At 37.3% G+C, this 12,017-nt stretch overlaps 1 protein-coding gene across 28 annotated transcripts in view; it reads left to right on the top strand.

Annotated features, from left to right (window-relative positions):
* The first annotated feature begins 425 nt into the window (after window positions 1–425).
* madd (MAP-kinase activating death domain) overlaps window positions 426–12,017 on the top strand; it is a 63,111-nt gene continuing 51,519 nt past the window's right edge. For 5 of the 28 annotated variants that reach the window (XM_026267522.1, XM_026267519.1, XM_026267517.1 and 2 more), the window contains exon 1: window positions 442–856. The gene's annotated coding sequence lies outside the window, so the exon portion shown is untranslated. Of the gene's footprint in view, window positions 857–12,017 lie in introns of all 28 variants that reach the window. The other 23 variants (XR_003292430.1, XR_003292432.1, XR_003292434.1 and 20 more) reach the window with 15 other exon arrangements.

Below are 12,017 nucleotides of genomic sequence, written 5' to 3'. Positions count from 1 at the left end.
CACATTTAAAGTTAACCTACATTTACATTTATTGTGCTTTTATCCAAAGCTTACAGTGCTTTCAGGCCATAATTTTTTACCAGTATGTGGTTCAAGATTCTTTTTTTAAATTGACCCTTATGACTTGTTTTATTATGGCCCAGGGTAATCGGTCAGTTGTGTGTGTTTGTTATTATTATTTAGCATACTTATTGACATTTTATTTCATTTGTCGCAGACATTCAGAGTGAAATCATGAAAAAACCCAGTAATAGTTTTATTTATTTATTTATCTATTTATTTATTTTCATTTATAACTGCTATTCGTTATAAGTTATTAACCTTTCACCCTATCAGTTAATAATCTGTCCAACATTCAACACTTATTTTTTCGGTTAGGTGCATCATCCTGGTATTTAATGTGTTAATATATTATTTTTTTTTTTTTAACCAAAGACTGTATAGGTGTGAACGCACTCCTCGCACTGTATACTTAAAAAGGTCATACAATAGTGCATAAGTATGCGATTTGAGACGAACCAATCGGAGAACCGTTTCAACTGATTCACTGAAAAGAACCGATTCAATCGAACGATTCCTTCACGATTCGGACGTCGCTGTCGTACGGTCAGTTTGTAAGCAGAGACAGGGAGAGAGGAGGAGGACGGGCAGCACTTATCTACAGGCACGATCGTCTCTGCATCACTGACTGACCCGCCGCCCCTGAACACGGATGTGCGAGCGTCGCGTCGTGCCACTGTCACATCATGTGTTGGCCATCGTCTGTAACGACGAACGCGATTTGAGACGCTGTTTCGCCGCAGCAGGGCCACAGATAGACGGCTGAAGCGAGTAGCAGTGGCGTTATCTCCTGGAGGTCAGTATCTCTTCTACTCCCATCCTCGCGTTTAACATTATACCTTATAACTGATTTATGGTGCTTATATGATGGTTTGCGCTGAAGCAGATGAACGGATGGATGAAGGTGTTTAACACGTTATAACGGTGTGGAAATGTACGCAGCTGTTTATTATATAAGCAGCTTTGACATCTATCTCAGTGCTGCTATTTGATCCTGTTAGCTGCTTATCGTTATTTGTCACTGTATAAATGTGTGTTGGGCTGGATCTCTGCTTATAATATATGACCAAAGACTTTTAAATGTCACGAGCGCCTAATAACAAGGCTGTCGATAGGCAGAGCTCTCATCGTTAATTGATGTCCTTTGACTCAGTGCATTTGATAGGGATGGCTGATATAAACAGCAGTATAACAACCACAGACTATATACACCGTTTTCCAAAGCAAATGACCAGATGAGCCTCTTGATTTGATTCTCGTAAGAGCCCATCTGTTTGTTCTCCAGAGGTCATAGGGACACAGGTTTTGTCTCCAGAGGGTTGTAGGTCAAGATGATGATGATGTGACACAGGAAAAGCTTGGCTGTATCCTGCAGCAACATCTCTCTGAATTAGTTAAACATGAGCAGTAAACCTGTTTTTTTTGGGGGGGATGCTTGAATCATCTGTGACATCAGGCCGTTTGTATGATGACTTGGGTGGTGTTGTTTCTCTCTTGAGTGAAATGTGAGATGCTCATTGCCTTTGTCAGTTCAGCCTGTTTTTTGTCACTAAATCTGAAATGTATTATGAGCGCTAATTTGGGTGTGGAAGTTTCCTAGTTGATAGTATGTGTATTTGAGATCGTTCTTCACTGTGCAAGTGTCTGTTAAATGTCAAATAATATGTTTGAAACCCTTCACATTATTAGATTTCAACTAAGGGCATAATTATATTCACAGCAATATGCTTTCATCTCTCTCTTAAATTAAAGAGTCAGATGGGGGTAAGTAGTATAAATGTCTGGATAAATTAATCTTTGAATTTATCTCCCGTGCTTTGATGCTTTGAAAACTGTATTGATAATGAAAGATGGAAACTGTGTGAAGGAGTGATTCTCAGTTCCTTCTGTAAGTGGGGATTCATACTGGATCATGAATGAGGTTGATGGGTTAAGTGTCAGAAATTAACTTAAAAATATGAAAATTCTCAGTTCTCAACACCTGATGATATTTCAATTCCACTTATCAATTCCTGTGTGCACATATTTTTTTAGGTGGCAAAAATGGTCTGTTAAAAAATTAATTTGTTTTTGAATCATTTATTCAAGGGATTCATTCCAAAACACTGATTCATCCAGTAATGAAACAAGTAAACCTTGAGTGAGTCATTGAATTATTCCATTTATAAATTCCAGTTGTCTAATATATTGTCTACTACATCCTCCATTAAAAAAAGTCTCAGTTTATCCAGAATTGTACTGCTCTATTTTGCAGAGAAACAGCTCTTAATCAAGTCCAGTTTTTATGTAATCAGCTGAATTTTATTCATAGTATTCAGCAGCAATTAAACGTTTTGAAGAAAGAGACACAAAATAAATATGTTTGATATCTAAATGTCTGAATCGAAATTGGGATTAAAGGTAAAGTAGGTAACTTTTGTAAAAATGTATTTTTGAAACCTGTCATTATGTCCTGACAGTAGAATATTAGACAGATAATCCGTAAAAAAATCAAGCTCCTCTGGCTCCTCCCAGTGGTCCTATTGCCATTTGCAGAAATTCATCCGCTCCCAGTAAGAAACAACCAATCAGAGCTGCGGTCCGTAACTTTTTTGTGTGTTCAAGATTTACAAAATGTATATAATAAGCAAGTACACCATGAATCCATTTTCCAAACCGTGTTTTTAGCCTGTCCTGAATCATTAGTGTACATCTATAATAAGTGTTTATATTCGGACTATTTTAGATTGCTTCGGGAGTACCGCAGCGGAGTACCGTTGTGATTCTTCATTGACATAAACAGAGAGAAGTAGCTCTGGCTACAATGTTCTTCCGCAAGGCGCAAGCAGTTCTGTTTATTAACCGCTAGAGCATCAAAAGTTACCGACTGCAGCTTTAATAAAATAAAATTGATATCCAGCCCTAATTACATTTTGTCAATTTAAAAAAAAATAGTCTTCATTTAAATAATCAGAATAATTAATAGAATAGAATTTTGAAAAATAAAACATATTTTAACTGGTGAATTTGGGAGGGGAAATCACGATTAAAGACTTAAAGGGTTAGTTCACCCAAAAATCAAAATGATTTTTGATGTCATTAATGACTCACCCTCATGTCGTTCCACACCCGTGAGACCTCCGTTCATCTTCGGAACACAGTTGAAGATATTTTAGATTTAGTCCGAGAGCTCTTAGGCCTTCCATTGAAACTGTGTGTACGGTATACTGCCCATGTCCAGAAAGGTAAGAAAAATATCAAAAGTTCCTGTGACGTGGCAATACATCTAATTTGAGGTCATCGGGACATTCTAAAACGTTTAACGTGAAAAACGCTTAACGTGGTTTATTGTACTAATACAGTGATATTAACAGACCAAACTCACTTAACATCATATTAATAAAGTATACTATCTACAAAAAAATCAGATGATCCCTGAATATGAATTTGCATTTAATAACACATAGCCTTTTCCTCCCATAGAAAATCATCATAAGGCTTAACGTATTAAACGACTTGCATTCATAATCAGGGCTCAACAGTTTTTTTTTTTTTTTACATCGTATACTTTATTAGTATAATGTTTAGTGAGTTTGGTTTCTTAAAAATCACTGTCTTAGTACATTAAGTGTTTTCTTATAACGGTTTTCTATGGCAGGAAAAGGCTTAACGTGTTATTAAACAAGTTGCATTCATTTTCAATGCTCGTCTGATTTTTTTTTATAGATAGTATACTTTATTAGTATGATTTTTAGTGAGGTTGGTCTTTTAATATCACTGTCTTTAAGTACATTAAGCCACGTTAAGCGTTTTTCGCGGTAAGTTTTAGAGTGTCCCCTGTCATCCAGCGCAGCTGCTCCCTCAAGCATCAGGTTGCGGAGCAACATCAAAAAGAACAGCTCAGACCGGTACCGGTCGACAGTTAGGAGTAGCTGAAGCCTTTGCGAAATCTGTAAAATACAGCCATGAAAGTAACAGGCATACCTGCTGAAGTCACGGACAACTTCCGCGTCAGTGCCCATACCCAGGAGAGCATGAGCAGATAACGGGCTCACACACGCTATCTGCTTGAGGAGTGCATCGACACCAATGCAAATCCACTGTCCTGGTTGGCCAGTGGTGGCGCGATAATCAGTCTAGATTTCCGCTGCTGTCCAAAGTCGCGCGCAAATAGATGTGTAATACATCATGTAAGAACTCTTTGATTTCTTAAAAAAAAACATGTATTGGAAAACGCATGTTCTTGTTGCTGTTTGGCATTTAACAATAAACGAAAATGTTTTAAAATGTTTCTCTCTGTCAGTTAAAAAAGCAACAATGTATGCTACATAACCCAAAGATAGAGCTTTGTATGCAGCAAAATCAGGATAAATTAGGTATGTAAAAATAAAAATAAAAAAACAAAACGGCGGTAATACCGCATATCGCGCTATTGAGCCACCCATAATAACTGCAGGGGAAATTTCTTAACCACGACAGCCCTAGGCTTATTTTATCTCGAGCACAGCAGTAGCTTGAGGGGTGTGCTCTGAGCATGTGTGCTGCCAACGGGTGGGATGGCTTTTGGCATTCAGCCTCTCTCCTACCACATGAACAAGTCTGAGTAATGCATGGCCACTGGCTTTCACAGTTTACACTGTATTTTATCACAACTAGACCTGAAATTACAGTTAGGTAGTACATCTCAATTTTGCAAACTTATTACTAGGCATGATCATAGGCCGAAATTCCCGGGGAACAGGACCACCCCCATCTGAGTGTTGTCCCCCCTAATAATATGATTAAAAACCATGCTGTGCATTGTAAATAACAATGTTTTATACTTTAAATAATTGTGTAAGTAAGTAGTAAAACAACACAAATAGGGGAAAAATGTTAAGTTTAGAAACATTTTGAGTCTCCCCCTCCCTTGCCTCTCAGTGCTTTGGTCCAAATGCCCGCTTTCCTCTTTTACATCACCTACACACACACACACACACAGACGAGTCCGGTGAGAGAGAAGAAAGTCAATAGTTGTGGTACTCCAGCAAGTAAGGCTGTCAAGGCTATTTTATTAACTTAAACATTGAATGAAGTGATTATTTATATTAAATGCCAATATATTGCTATGTTAGCAATAATAACGTTACCTGCTTGAGGGTAAGTGTTGCCGGATTTTCATAACAAAACCCGCCCAATTGCTACAAAAAACTAGCCCAAACTATCCACGTTTTGAGTAGGTCCCCTGATTAAAATCGTATTCTGGGGGCTAAAATACACGTTATTGGGGTCGCTTCAACCTGCGGACATGAAAAACAATCCACGGCATAAGTGATAAAGCGTTTTTCGCGGTAAGTTTTAGAGTGTCCCCTGTCATCCAGCGCAGCTGCTCCCTCAAGCATCAGGTTGCGGAGCAACATCAAAAAGAACAGCTCAGACCGGTACCGGTCGACAGTTAGGAGTAGCTGAAGCCTTTGCGAAATCTGTAAAATACAGCCATGAAAGTAACAGGCATACCTGCTGAAGTCACGGACAACTTCCGCGTCAGTGCCCATACCCAGGAGAGCATGAGCAGATAACGGGCTCACACACGCTATCTGCTTGAGGAGTGCATCGACACCAATGCAAATCCACTGTCCTGGTTGGCCAGTGGTGGCGCGATAATCAGTCTAGATTTCCGCTGCTGTCCAAAGTCGCGCGCAAATAGATGTGTAATACATCATGTAAGAACTCTTTGATTTCTTAAAAAAAAACATGTATTGGAAAACGCATGTTCTTGTTGCTGTTTGGCATTTAACAATAAACGAAAATGTTTTAAAATGTTTCTCTCTGTCAGTTAAAAAAGCAACAATGTATGCTACATAACCCAAAGATAGAGCTTTGTATGCAGCAAAATCAGGATAAATTAGGTATGTAAAAATAAAAATAAAAAAACAAAACGGCGGTAATACCGCATATCGCGCTATTGAGCCACCCATAATAACTGCAGGGGAAATTTCTTAACCACGACAGCCCTAGTGAATGGGACGTCGTTGTCTTCTTGCTTTATGGCAGATCGCAGACTTATAAGTGCATTACCGTCACCTATCTTTCAAGTGGACCATTGACACTCTATCTTCAATCTCAATTATGAGTGTCAATGGTACACTTGAAAGATAGGTGACGGTAATGCACTTATAAGTCTGCGATCTGCCATAAAGCAAGAAGAAGAAGCCTCATGCCCTGCTTGAGAATGCGATCGAGAGACTTCTAACAGTTCAAACATTGCATGAATTAGAGGTAAAAAAACAACAACTATATAAATACTGTTCAGATTCTTGCACAGACTGATCGATTTTTGTCTTTTACACATCAATTTCATGAGCCGCAGGGTTTAATTTGGTTTTGTTTGTGTGTGTGTGTGTTTAGTTTTACTGTATGTTTGAGTTGTGATTCCCATCCACTTACATTATAATACTGACGGACTGCAAAAATCTCAGTTTGTGTTTTACTGAAGAAACAAAGTCACCTACATCTTGAATGCCCTTGGGGAAAGCAGATAAACATCCAATTTTCCTTTTTGGGTGAACTATCACTTTAAAGGTTTGTATTCTGAGCACCGGAAGTAAGTAACTAACATGGCTATATTTATGATTGTTAGGACAATATTAATTTAAACCTGCCAGCTCATCCTTTTGCTCACTATGTGCTCCCAGTGGTGAATGGTGCTGTGACTCTGTGCGTGCGCAAGCATGGAGTGGGCAGACTGAAGTGTCTGTGGCTTTGATCTGATTTGGCCACTGGAGAATGCTGGGTCCTGAGTTGATTGAAATGGCCTCTCCTCTCCACACTTAATCCTGATTTATGTTTATGTCAAAGATTTAATCTGTCATTGTGTTAGGTTTTCCTTCCTGACAGAATTTAGTTTGAATTGCACATGATGCACAGTGAAGTGAGCAGTGAAGCTCATTTTAGAGATTAGAAAGCAATTACACAGCCATTTCTCCTGCTAAGTGTGGTTCTGCTCTACTGTATATCCTCAGAGAGAAATGATGGAGATCTTTATCAGCAAGTTTTTGTATATTTGAGATTTCACTATTCCCATAAATATTCAGTATCAACTACCTGTGAGAAATCCAGCTCTAAGATTCTTTGAGGGTGGTTTTAGTTACCAATAGGATTGCTGTCTGTCTATTGATTGGCTGGCTGGAGCACTGCCAGAAAAGGCTTATTTTATCTCGAGCACAGCAGTAGCTTGAGGGGTGTGCTCTGAGCATGTGTGCTGCCAACGGGTGGGATGGCTTTTGGCATTCAGCCTCTCTCCTACCACATGAACAAGTCTGAGTAATGCATGGCCACTGGCTTTCACAGTTTACACTGTATTTTATCACAACTAGACCTGAAATTACAGTTAGGTAGTACATCTCAATTTTGCAAACTTATTACTAGGCATGATCATAGGCCGAAATTCCCGGGGAACAGGACCACCCCCATCTGAGTGTTGTCCCCCCTAATAATATGATTAAAAACCATGCTGTGCATTGTAAATAACAATGTTTTATACTTTAAATAATTGTGTAAGTAAGTAGTAAAACAACACAAATAGGGGAAAAATGTTAAGTTTAGAAACATTTTGAGTCTCCCCCTCCCTTGCCTCTCAGTGCTTTGGTCCAAATGCCCGCTTTCCTCTTTTACATCACCTACACACACACACACACACAGACGAGTCCGGTGAGAGAGAAGAAAGTCAATAGTTGTGGTACTCCAGCAAGTAAGGCTGTCAAGGCTATTTTATTAACTTAAACATTGAATGAAGTGATTATTTATATTAAATGCCAATATATTGCTATGTTAGCAATAATAACGTTACCTGCTTGAGGGTAAGTGTTGCCGGATTTTCATAACAAAACCCGCCCAATTGCTACAAAAAACTAGCCCAAACTATCCACGTTTTGAGTAGGTCCCCTGATTAAAATCGTATTCTGGGGGCTAAAATACACGTTATTGGGGTCGCTTCAACCTGCGGACATGAAAAACAATCCACGGCATAAGTGATAAAGAAGCCCAATTCCATGGGAAAAGGCAACACTGCGTCTGATAGTAATGTCTACAACAGACACGAGCGCTGACACGGCACGACCACAACAGCTTGAAGTTGTCTAAATCGGCATGGTCTTCCTGCTGCACAAATAGTAGTAAGCCATTCCTCTGTGTATACATATCCTTACGAGTACAATTTTAGCTGTATAAATTGTGTCACCTTCAAATATTGCTCTTGAGAAAATAATATTTTTTGTTGTCCACCCTACTGTAAGTCGAAATTTATACCCTGGGCATGACCATGCTTTTTTGTAATGCAGCTTCTTGTCAGAATTAAGCACATAACAACAAAAAAAGGGTACAAACCAGTCAATTTAGCCTGCTTGTGTTTTATGAAAACCCTGGCTCTGACTTTTTTCTTCCCATAAAATGTCAGCTTAAAAAAAAAATTACAAGTGTGGTTTCTCAAATTTTAGTCGAAGACCTTTTTCATCAAAGACATTTTACACACATCTGTGACATAAAACAACTGAAAGTAATTTACACTGTATTTCCTCTACAGAAGTACATTATAAAATGGTTTGATGAATTGACCGTTACAGTGCATTTCAATTTTATTTTTGTTCCATATTGTTTAATCTTTAGTTTTCATTTTTAATTATATTTTAGTAATTTTGTAGGGCTTTATTTCTGTTTAGCTATATTTATATTTCAATTTTAGTTTTAGTGCTTACATGACTTCAACTTATTTTATTTCAGCTTATTTTATTTTATTTATTTCATTGGTTTACTTTTTTTTTGTATGGGGTTTTCATCTAATATTTATACTGTATTTTATTGCAGCTTTATTTCAATTAACAAAAGCATTTTTATTAGTTTTACTATCAGTATTAGTTAAACTTTGCTCAGATTTGTATGCCTGTCACAGCATGTGTAAATTAAATTAAGCCTGACAGACATATTTATTTTGAACAGAGGGTAAATAGGTCACTCTATTATGTAGGGCTGCGATTAATCAATTCAAAATAAAAGTTTAGATTTACATACTATTAGGGCTGTCGTGGTTAAGAAATTTCCCCTGCGGCTATTATGGATGGCTCAATAGCGCGATATGCGGTATTACTGCCATTTTTTTTTTTTTTTTCATACCTAATTTATCCTGATTTTGCTGCATACAAAGCTCTATCTTTGAGTCATGTAGCATATATTGTTGCTTTTTCAACTGACAGAGAGACACGTTTTAATACATTTTTGTTTATTATTAAATGCCAAACAGCAACAAGAACATGCGTTTTCCAGTAAAATTTTTTTTAAGAAATCAAAGAGTTCTAACATGTATTACACATTTTTGCGCGCGACTTTGGACAGCAGTGGAAATCTAGACTGATTATCGCGCCACCACTGGCCCACCAGGACAGTGGATTCACGCTGGAGTCGATGCACTCCTCAAGCAGATAGCATGTGTGAGCTCGTTATCTGCTCATGCTCTTTCATGATCGTTATCTGCTCATGCTCTAAAGCGTTTTTCATGTTAAGCGTTTTAGAATGTCCCGATGACCTCAAATTATTGCCGCGTCACAGGAACCTTTTTGCAGCAAATCTTGCATATCGGCTCATCTATTCGCTGGCTCGCCCTTTTCATTGGGTTGAAAGCCGAAATGTTTCCAAACTGGCGACGTGACATTAGGTTTTGGGACCAGATCGAGCGCCTCCCATCGTTTCAGCCGGCCTATTCAAGACAAACGAAGCACCATAAAGCTACAACGGCTCACGAGAAAATTACAGTCGTAACCATATTGTATCATTAATTTATTTAACATTGAAAGCACAGTGACAAACTGAAAAAAAAACCAAGAAGGCCACAGCCTTATTAAAAAAAAAAAAAAAAAAAAAACTGAACACTGCGGTTGCCGCGGTTTCTGCGGTTGCCATCTTTCCTCTGCGATTTGCTTGTCAAAAGTGCGTTATTACAATATTGCGTTTATCACGACAGCCCTACATACTATAGTATTTGACCCTGGAGCACAAAACCTAAGTCTTAAGTCACTGGGGTATATTTTTATTAATAGGCAAAAAATATTGTATGGGGCAAAATTATATTAAGTCGGGTATTGAGTATAGGGCTGTGCAAAATATCGAATGCGTTTTTCATTCGCATCTCATCAAGATGCTCCTGTAATTAGAAGTATATCTCCAGCATGTGTGTTCAGATCAGGGTTGCCAGGTTTTCACAACAAATCCTGCCCAGTTGCTTCTCAAAACTAGCCCAAGCGCATTTCCAGGAGGTTCCCCGATAAAAATAGCTTCCCGGGGTTAAAATATTTATGTTTTTTGGAAGGGTTGCCTTGGTAAAATTCACATTTTTAATTGTGTTTTTGTGGGTGAGAAACTGTACTCTCAGTGAAGATGCTGACACAGGTAGTGTGAATATGTGTGCCAAAATAAGTACATGTGCTGATGCGTCACAGATGGATGTGTAAAACAAACAAACAACCTCATATATTGTTTGCACTTTTTTTTTTATGTGTGTATTTAGATTTTGGACTGTGTTACCTTTTGTTACCTTGCCAGTAAGATGTAACAGTAAAAGTAAGATAAATGAAAGTAAAAAAGTAAAATAAAAAAATAAACCAGCTGTGAAAACCGGGGGTGCAAAACCTTAAGAGTCTTGAGAATTTAAAAAAAAGCTTCGGGGTGATGTTAAACCTATGTAACCCTGTGATATAACCTGTGGTATATATGAGGATTGTTGAAACATGAAATCACTTGCTGCTAAGTTTCTTAGAACAGAGCATCATCAAATGATAAAAGAAGTGTCATGTTTAGGTTTAGACTTTTCAGAGTTCCTCTACAGATCACTTCATCGAGATATAAATTGCTCTTCATGTTTTGTTACAGTAAACCTTTCATTATGCTGCTGTATGTGTGTTTAAATGGAGAAGTGTTTGTCTTCTAGGTGGAGGAATAGTCTTTTATTTGTTTTGTTGTCTTGAAGCACATGTTGGAGAACATGCAGCTCTTAAAGATAAGACCTTTAAATTCAAACTGTATCTCAGTTTTTTACTTTTTTCTGCACTGTGATCAAAATATGAGAGATTTCCATCAGCTAGATATTGATTTATCATTTAATTTGTATTTAATTTTAGATTTATGTAGTGATTTTAACTATATTTAAGTGTCACAATTTGTTTAAAATGTTTAATGCTAAATTAATATAAATACAAATGAATTACGAAATCACAATCGGTAAATACAGATGCCTAACTAACATAAGTAAAAGCTTAATAATAAAATTAGAACAAATTGCTCTAGCACAAATAAATAAAATCTAGTTTTCAGGAAAGTCTATCAGAAATATATATATTTTTTAAAGAATTGTAGTCTTCATTGTATAAACAAGTTTTTTTTTTTTTATTAAAGCTACAGAAGTTATTTAGTCAAGAGCAGTAAGAGACTTTACTTTGTTTTTAATTGTTTGATCAACACAGAAACAACAGCAGGTATATTAGGTTGCTGTCACTTTAGGACACTTTATGGATCCAGTATATTGCCACACATCCAGTTGTCTCCCAGCTATTTACAATCACTTAAGGCTTAAGTTAATACTTACCTAGACCAAGTCATTACCATGTCATTTTTACATATTTGTGTGAGTATTGGCCTGCCATCACACACCCCTAGTTGTGATATATACGTGCGTGGCGACAAGTTGAGACAACGAATTAAATAATGCATAATTGTATTGCTTGTCAGCATAGTAAGGGTATGCGTTAGTTTAGTTGTTAATAGCCTATTACATTTTAAATCTTGTGCTTATATGTAGATTAAACCCGTTTCTAAATATTTTGTTTGTGTGTTTTGCAAAAACGTCCCTTAAATTGCTCGATGACATCTTAACATTTTTCTCTGTATTCTTTGTAGGAATGCAACAATACCATTTTTCACAACCAATCCGATATAAACCCAGTATTAGCCAATTC

Source organism: Carassius auratus, chromosome 7 (assembly GCF_003368295.1).
Source record: "Carassius auratus strain Wakin chromosome 7, ASM336829v1, whole genome shotgun sequence".
Taxonomy (NCBI): domain Eukaryota; kingdom Metazoa; phylum Chordata; class Actinopteri; order Cypriniformes; family Cyprinidae; genus Carassius; species Carassius auratus.
This window is presented reverse-complemented; position numbering and strand designations above follow the sequence as displayed.